Raw genomic sequence first — 9,976 nt, 5'->3', positions numbered from 1 at the left:
AGTCCCTAAGATACATAGGCTAGATCTTCATCTTAGCAAAACACAAAGATTCCTTCTCATGATCTTTCTTAGTGGAAGAAGACTTAAGAAAGAAGTGACAAGGGAAAGGATCCTACTTGAGAACTAACCTCTTGAACCAAGTATATGTCACCCATAGGTACTATGCTAGCATGGTTGAAGAGGATATGAAGGAACTAATTAAAGGAGTAAAGAGGCTTGATCCACCTAAGGTTTATGCATGAACAATGGCCTTCATAATGAAGAACCAAGATCAAGACCTACTTGTACATATTGCCATCCCTCCTCCTCATGTTGACACCAAAGAACTGACTCTAAAATATTACCAAACAAAGAGATCATGTTGGGAAGGCCCATAGTGGATACAACCAAATTGATGATCACTATGGGCATGAAGGAAGTGTTCAAGCACAAGGACTATGATGAATTAGAGCTAATAATGCTACAAAAGTAGAATGAGATATTGAGAGCTACTTGAATGAAGTTGTGGGCCTCATTTACCTAGAGAATACAGAGATCGCTCTAGGGCAGCATTAGGAAGAAAAGGAGCAAGATAACAATTGGATCTATTTTTTGAAGCATGTCAGCAATGGCATGATAGTTTTGAAGAGAAATTTGTGCAAATCATAAAAGGAAATTTGAGCTTTTTGTATCATATCCAATCAAGTACCAACAAGTTGGTTTCTATAGTGAACCAAGATTTTGGGTTGACGGATGAAGTGCATAGTTGGGCCAAAGACCTACATGCATTAAAATCAATAAAAGACCAAAGGTATCAAATGTTAATGGATGTATATGCTATGGACAAGGTAGATAAGCTCAATGATTGGATTGAGAAGATAGCAATAGGTAATAAAGTTATGGAGGGATTATATGAAGATACAGTGGATTAAGGATAAAGATCAAGAGCAATTTTTGGAAGCAAAGATGTATTACAATGCTATCTACCCTCGTATTTTTGAGGATGAGTGAAAGATCAAAATTTTTTTAGTGTAATCAATAGTTCAACAATTTTGACGAACTTTTGAAGAAGCTTCATCAGAAGATGACATCAGACAAGCCTTCAAAACTGAAGAAGCATTATTGGAACTAGACACCAAGCTTGAAGGTTTTGTGGAGACAAGGATTGAATTTAGTAATTATTGTCAAGTGGTAAAGAATAAATATGAGGCTTTAGATCTACCGGAAGCTATCCTAGTAGCTAAAATGATAGAGAAATCAAAGAATAAACATCCAAACATCATTTTCGTGTAAATAGGGAAAAAACCAAGATGTTGGAAATCAAGTTTTGACACTTAGGAAAAAAAATTATTTTTGGAACTTGCCACCAAGGTGCGCAAGTGCACTTTTTTCATAAAGGTGTGCTAACAATTTTGAAGAAGAATTAGTGTGCCAACAATTAACTCCCACTTATTTTTTAAAGAATCTTCCATGCACTAGAAACACATTTTGACGATAGTTCAACTCCCAGAAATGCATAGAGAAGTTCAAGCTTCCAGAGACTCCCAGATCATCTTACACTTGCATTCTTCTTATCATCTCATTATTTTATTCCTTTGTGTCATGAAAAGGCTCATGCACCCATTAATTGATATAAACAAGGGTGGAGACCTACTTACCACCATTTAAAGAGTCAATTTGTATATAATTAGATTTGATGTATTAGTCTTTAGCATGAATTTACATTTAAGAGCTCTCACTCCTAACACAAAGGGAGGAGATGATTTTTTATAAATACATGGATGTAATATGTACTCTGGGCCATTCTTTTGATGCAATAATATATGGTATTGGTGTTCTCATTCTAAGCGTAATTATTCTAACCAGAGTGTGTTATTTTTGTGAATGCATGTTCATGAATAATAATGTGGCCAATGGTTTTATTGCATTATTATTATTGTGCAACCTTTTAGTTCTAGTTTTTGCCTCATGTTTAAAAAAATTTTTGACTTAACAAATTTGAGAAAGGATCATCTTTGTTCTTGCATGGTGTCTTGTCTCGCATGAGTGCACTTTTCATGGCCTTGTGATTTGATGAAATATGAAACATCTTTTGGTTTATATTGAGTTCCCATTGACGATTGCATTAGTGGAGTTAATGAAGCACTACTCCTAATTTCATTGGTTTCCTACCTAATCCCTTTTGATGATTTAATTCACAGATGTGTAGTTACCTTGGTTTATGTCTATTAGGAATTTCCCTTCCAAGTTATTTTCTTTAATCTCTCATTACCTTATCTTTGTTATTTTATTTTCTAACACTTGGTTAAAATGGGAATTCATATAGTTGTATCAATAAATTGCATTCATTATGAAATAGAAAATACCAATAATATATTTCTTTTGTGGTTACTTTTTTAAATAGCAACAAATCAAACAGATTATCTAAAATTATTCAGAACTAGAAAAGGCCTCCTTGTGAACATAAACATTTATCTTCAATTGAATGAATTTCAGTAGGTTGTAAGACTGACCAGAACCTCGGAGTTGATCCTCAATTATCTTTTCAAGAGAGGAATTTGAAAATATTCCTATTTTTTAGCATTGTACAAAATGAAAACTCAACAGTTCTCTTCTCACAAGAAGGGAAATTCCTTCTTTAATCTTTCTATCTTCCTCAAATCTTGATTTACTATTGGCATAATCTCCATTGGTGCTTGCACTCCTAGATAGGGTAAGTCAAACACTCAGTGCACTAAAGGAAATCTCTACTCTAGGTGAATCTCCAGACTATTTCAAAATTATTTATTTTGCTTCCAATCTCCTAGAATAGTCTCTATAGGGAACTTCTCAGTACAAGGTATCACTTGTTCAATCATCTGCATTGTTTTCTTGAACAGTGGTGTCAAAGTTTTCAAGATTTTATATATGATCTTATCTTCTCCTTTAGTTCCTTCACAATCCTTGATTCCTACAACAATTTCTAAAATTCTTCTAATATAGCTTCTTACAGACTCATCCTCCATCATTTTAGCTTCTTGAAATAAACATATCCAATTTTGTAGTCTAATCTTTTTAGCATATTTATCAACTTGAAAAGTAGATTCCAAACTTTCCAAATTTCACTAGATAACCTCAAAGATTTGACCTGGCTATACTTATTTTTAGGAAGAGATGAAAAAAGGGATCCTCTGGTAAGCATATTACACATGAACAAATCTCTTTCAGCTATAGTATATTCTTCAAGTTTATTTTCTTCAACTATGTTCTTCTCATTCTTAGTTATCAGCCAATATCCTAGACACGTAGATAGCAGATGTGTCTTCATCTTCTCTTTCCATCTATTATAGTTAACTCCATCAAACTTAGGACTTTCTTTTCTCAAAAGACTAATCATTGACCTCCTTAATCTGTTAAGCTTTTCCTTCAAGGATCTGATGCTTTGATACCAATTGTTAGAAAGTAAAGTCCACCAAGATAGCTAGGAGGGGGGTGAATCAATTATCTAATCAATACAACTTTAATTAATTCTCAAACATTTGATCAATATAAAAAACAACCATAAGAAGATAAACATACACAATAAAACCAAATATGTTAGCTGGGGAAAACTTTGACGAGAGGGAAAAACCTAGTGGGGATGGTGCCCACAAAATGATGTACTAATATAACAGTTCCTTGTAAGAGGATAAACTTGATTAGGAGCCAATGAAATACATTCAGTACATATTAGTCCTCGTTAGGAGACTTTGAATCCCTATGAGGAGACTCCAACCCTATTAGGAGTTGTGCCAACCCTAGTAGGAGTTATGGAAGGCAGAAGGACTCGCTATCCAAACAGCTTTAGGGGAAAGACCATCAAACTCACTATCTAATTGGCCTCTGTATTTTTCCTTTCAAAATAATAGCAATTGATTAGTTGTCCACTAGCACTCTCTACCAAATATAATCACTACTCTTATTCACTATGCCTCTACTGCACTATTTACTTCTTAGATCTCAATATCAAATTTGTAAACTTGCATCACAATAATCCCTTCAATCACTTACTCACATGTAACTCACACTCACAATTCACATTCAATTTCAAAATCATTGTATACTTGATTCCACACACTTTATTGAAAGAAAGATAACTTTCTTTTATACCAGGTCCTCAAAATAATTCATTAAGTCAACTTTGAGGCTCTCCCAATTTACAATTACAATAGGATCTCATTAAGATAAAACAATACATGCTACATTACATCTTTTTATAATTGTTTATCATTATCGGCTCACATTCTTCACAGATATTTCATATGTGGGACCTCAGAATTTGTGCACTCACTAATGTCATCATTAGGATGTCTTCTACCTCTATCTAACTTTTCTCCACCAGATTCTACCTCTATTAGGAGATATAGCCTAATTAGTAGAAACCACTTCTCAGGAACTCTGCCTATATATTGTCATCTATAAATATCAAATAAGTGTCACCAATCTTCAAATTTTTGCATCTGCTCTTAGCCACATCATCATGACACTCTTTAGAACATGTCCTCAACATTACTTGATCTCATCTTCTATCCTCAAATCAGACGATCTATATCTATGTATACTATTCTGACACTCTTCACAGAATACACAATATGTTGACATTAATGAAAAATACAGTCATGAGTGCAATATGTAACAACTATAACAATATCTTAAGTTCTGCAATAATGCTAAGATACTCCCCAATAGGAATATTATTAGCATTCATGCTAATAGGTCTTAGGTTATCATATGATCCCTTTCAATCCATTTGAACAAATAAAATAAGCTCCTAGGGGTTCTAGAACTCCTAAGGACATATGTTGTCATGAAATGTGTTAAAAGGCTTCATAGGTTATCATATGACCCATATTGACCCATACAAAATATCTTGTCACAAAATGTATAGAAAGAAGTCATAGGTTAACCTATGACCCCTTTGGACCCATTCAAACAAATGAAATAGGTCTGTAGGGGTCATAGGACCTCTAGGGACATATTTTGTCATGAAATTTGTCAAAAAAGGTCATAGGATACCCTTTCTACCCATATGAACAATTATATAATGTCCCTAGGGGCCTAGGAACATATGTTGTTGTGAAATGTGTTGAAAGGGGTCATAGGTTAACCTATGACCCTTTTTGACCCATATGAACAAATGAAATAGGTCCCTAGGGGCCTTAGGATCCCTAGGGACATATGTTGTCATTAAAAATGTGTTGAAAGGGGTCATAGGTTATCCTATGACCCCTTTCAACCCATTTGAACAAATAAAATAAGTCCCTAGGGGTCCTAGGACCCCAAATGACATATGTTGTCATGAAATGTGTTGAAAGGAGTCATAGGTTATCATATGACCCCTTTTGACATATTTGAACAAATGAAATAGGTCCCTAGGGGCCATAGGATCACTAGGAACATATGTTGTCACTAAAATGGTCAAATGGATCAAAGGGTACCTTCTAACCCCCTTTCGACCCTTTCAAACATTTGAGATATGTTTCAGAACATATGTTGTCATTGAATGGGTCAAAAGGGATAATAGGATATCTTATGACCCTTTTGACCCATTTGATCATATTATCTATGTGGTTAGGGATCCTAGGACCCCTAAGCACACTTATTGTCACTAAATGGATCAAAAGGGGACATAGGGAATCTTGTTACCCCTTTTGACCCATGATATCACATTATTTATGTGGTTATAGGTTCTATGATCACTAAGCACAATTAATGACATTGAATGGGTCAAAGGGAGTCATAGGATATCTTAGAACCCCTTTTGACCCATTTGATCACATTATCTATGTCGTTAGGGATCTTAGGACCCTTAAGCACACAAATGTGATCAAATGATTGAAAAGGGTCAGATGATACCCTATGACTCCGTTTGATATTTTAGAACCATGATATGCATGGTTAAGGGTCCTCAAAAGTTAAAGAAATAAATATTAAGGGTACTCAAAAGGGCTCATATGTATTATAAAATTTATTAAAAAATTAAAATTATAAAATGAGATTTTTTTATTAAAAAAAGTATTATTATTTTTTGAAAATCAAGTATCCGTTGAAATCGGGTACCTAAAATATCGGGTATCTGATTTGAAATCGAGTACCCGATTAGGCTTGGTATTTACCAAGCCTAAATGGTCAGTTCCCAAAAGCCACCAAAAATGTGTTGTTCCCCTCTTCCTACGAGTTTCATACTTCGAGGGTGTAGTTGACGACTCTTTTTTTCACTCAAATTTTATGAAACAAAAAAGGTTTCTTAAGAATTCTCTCATCTTCCCATCAATATAATTGTTGTCAAAATATGAGTTTATTAAGTAATTATTACTTATTTTCTAATGGAGTTACCTATAAAGTGTTGATTGACATAGTGATTGAAAAACATCTATAACTTTGAAATGATACAACCATTTTAAAACCTTAAAGATGTGTTGCATTCTATGCTTCACCTACTATGAGAAAAAAAATTGTTAATTTTTGAATGAGTTAACATCGTGAAAAATGGGATTTTTTAATCTAAAGATGTTGTAGTAGAAAAATTATAATTGATTACTTATTTGGAATAAAATTACAAAAAAATGTGTTGGATCCACGCATGAGTCTACTTGTTAAATCTAGAATCTTGTAAAAATTTATTATTATTTGATTTTGATTAAGGTGGTCAAACATACATCTACTTCTTATTTACTTCCTAAAATTCTTAGACTATTGCATTGAAATCCAAAAGTTTGACTAATCAAATTGATTTTTTTTTTCAGAAAATAGCCAGTAGTTTAGAAACTACATTCAATTTTCTACATATTTTATTCTTACATTGTTTTGATATAATGTTCATAACCAGTTCAAAATTTCATGTCAAATTGACTAACTCTGATTCGCTAATTTTTCATTTCCACTTAAGGCCCTATTTTGGTATACCACGATCCTACACATACCCTATAGTATATAGTATGAATATTGGATGTTATTGGCACATTCAAATCAAAGAAATTAAATAATATTCTAAATATAAAATCATTATAAATTAGCTATCACCTCTAAATATTAAACTTTATTCTCATTAAAAGTAATGGACCAAATGTAAAGGGAATAAATTATTCACTTAAAAATGATAATGATTTTTAGGGAAATAAGAATAAATACACTTGGAACATAATAAATATATATATTAAAGAGAAATGGCTTCCATTTTAATTTCCAACTCATCAAAAATTTCCACAATGTAGCACAGAGTAGGTAGGAGTTGTTGAAAACAATTATAAAATTGTATGTTGTTGTCTTTGATGTTACACAAAATCTCAAGCCTTTACCAAGCAATCAATGATATTTGAGCTTACTTGGGTATTGAAGGTTTTTTTCCTATGTATGTCGAGCATTTAGTGATAACCAAGTTCAAAGACAGCATTGGTTGAGCTAAGTTGGTTAATGAAGCAAATTTGTATTGACCAAGTTTACTTGGTTACCAAAGGAAAGTTAGCATAAAGTTAGTATTGACTATGTTGGGTTGATTAACGTTAGAACTCCTATTCTAACTGAGTTGGGTCAGTTAACAAAGGGATTCTCAATGCTGACTAAGTACTCAATTTCGTATTAGCCAGTTGTCAGCATATTGAGTCTAATAAATTTATTGGTTAATAAAAGCTAACTTAAGGGATAATATCTATTTGATTAAAAGAGTATTCAAGTCAACTTGACAAGGTGAATCATACATATGAAAGGTCAATTTGAGGATTGAAGGATGAAATTGAAGAAGATGAATTCAGAAAGTGAACTTTAAGGATATTTATAATGGGTAGAGCATCCAAGTTGAACAAGTTACAAAGAACATTCTAATCAAGGAGGATCAAGTAATCAAGCCAGAATTGAGATCTTAATCAAAAAAATTAGTTGCATCAACAATCAGGTCAAGTCATTGTTACTCTCTAATAATTATAGCGGTGAATCAAATCTCTTAACAGAGTTTTCCTAACAAGTATTCAACAAATCCTCTAACAAGGTGGAATTTCTAGATTAAAGTGTTTGAAGACCTCTAAAAAGGCCACTCCTAATAGGGTGAATTAAATCCTCTAACAGGGTCACACCTAACAGTGTGTTTTGTAACCTTTAATAGGGTTGGCTCCTAACAGGGCTCAATTCAGAAGAGTAAAAAATAGTAACTAGTTGCAATTAGTGGTTTTCTCAAATTAAGTTTTCACATTAAATCTTGGTGTCTCTTGTGTTCATGTTATTTCCTTTATATTTTTGTAGCTAAGTTAATAAAGGCTAATCACATTAATATCTTAAGATCTAATTATCTATGCTAATCGAATGATAGTAGTATATTCAGTGTTAACTGAGTTACAACAAAATATTCAATGTTAACCGAGCTACGATAAGAGTTGGTTTTATATTGTGTTGAAATCTTAAAAGGGATTTTGGATTTATTTTTTGTAGTAATTGATTCACCCCTCCCCTCTTAGTTACTCCTTTCCATTTCCAACAGTTGGTATTAGAGCATTTGATGCTTGCAAATAAGGTTTCAAGGACCTAAGCTAAAGATCAAGATGTCTTATAGAAGGGAGATTCCTAAGTTGAACAAAGATAACTTCCAAGCATGGCAGGAACTGAAGAAGCTACATTGGGAAACCATTGGAGACAAAGACCTAAAATATCTAGAGAAAAAATATGTGGCACCTTCTAGACCTTTATCTGTGGATCAAATTTTGGAAAAGAAGAATCACAACATAATGATGATTGTCATTGCCTCTACTCTTAATTATGATAAATTTGATGAAGTCAAAGATTTTCCTAGTACTCATGAAATGTGGATCAAATTGAAATATATATATATGGAGGAAATGAAAATGTAAGGAGAGATAAGGAAGAAATTCTAATAGGTCAATTTGATCAAATGAAGATGAGAGAAGATGAAAACATTGCACAATATAGTGAAAGAATCAAAGCAAGTGTGAGTGCAATCAGAGCCTCAAGAGGAAAAATAGATGATGTGACAGTGGTTAGCAAGGTACTCATAACTCTTCTTCTTGTTTATGAAATTAGAGTTTCATATATTCAAGAAATGAGATGTGATCGTAAAAATGATGAAATTTTGGATGCACTAGTGGGAAGGTTGACAGCCTTTGAGTTAGATAGCTTTGATAACTATGTTCCTAACTCTGGTAGCATAGAGTCTGCATATTAAGATAAACTATCACTCAAGAATAAAGGTGGAAAATCTAAAAGCAAAAAATTTGATAGTGAAGATGAAGATAATTATGATGATGATCTTGAAGTCATTGAAGCCCTGCTTGCAAAAAGATTCCCAAAAGGCAAAGAAAAGTAAAATGGTGAAATACCTCTAATCTTTTTTTCTTGTGAAGAAGTTGGTCACATTGTTGCAAGGTGTCCAAACAAAGAAAGAAGAGAAGAAAAGAAGCATGACAAGTACAAAGCCAAGAAAGATTTCAAAATCTACAAACACTACAAGGATAAAGATAAGAAATCTTGTTATATGGCTAAAAACTTTGATAGTAGTGATGAAGATGAAATGGTTTACATTGCTATTAAAGATAAATCAGATGATGAAAATGATAAGATGACCCTCATTTCTCATATTAGCAAGAATGACACATGGATTATTGATAGTGGTTGTTCTCACCAGATGATTGGTGATAAATCTAAATTTGAGCACTTGGAATACTATGATGGTGGGAGTGTCAAATTTGGAAATGATGAACCTTGTTATGTAAAAGGAAAAGTTTTCATTACATTGACTGATGAACTCAGATGTGACAATACTTACTAGGTTGAAGGACTAAAACACAATCTACTTAGTGTGGCATAGTTGAACAACATTAGATTCAAGGTAGAATTGATGAATGGAAAGGCCAAACTACTGGATGGTAAAGAAAATATAGTTGGGACTAGAAATCAAACAAAAGGCAACCTATTCTATTTAGATCTAACTAAAAGTTCCTATTTCCTAGCTCAAGAAGAGGAAAGTTGGTCATGG

The sequence above is a fragment of the Cupressus sempervirens genome, chromosome 3 (assembly GCF_028749045.1).
Source record: "Cupressus sempervirens isolate cs-2001-9-10 chromosome 3, ASM2874904v1, whole genome shotgun sequence".
Classification (NCBI taxonomy): domain Eukaryota; kingdom Viridiplantae; phylum Streptophyta; class Pinopsida; order Cupressales; family Cupressaceae; genus Cupressus; species Cupressus sempervirens.
The sequence above is the reverse complement of the archived record's forward strand: the minus strand, read 5'-3'. Positions refer to the sequence as shown.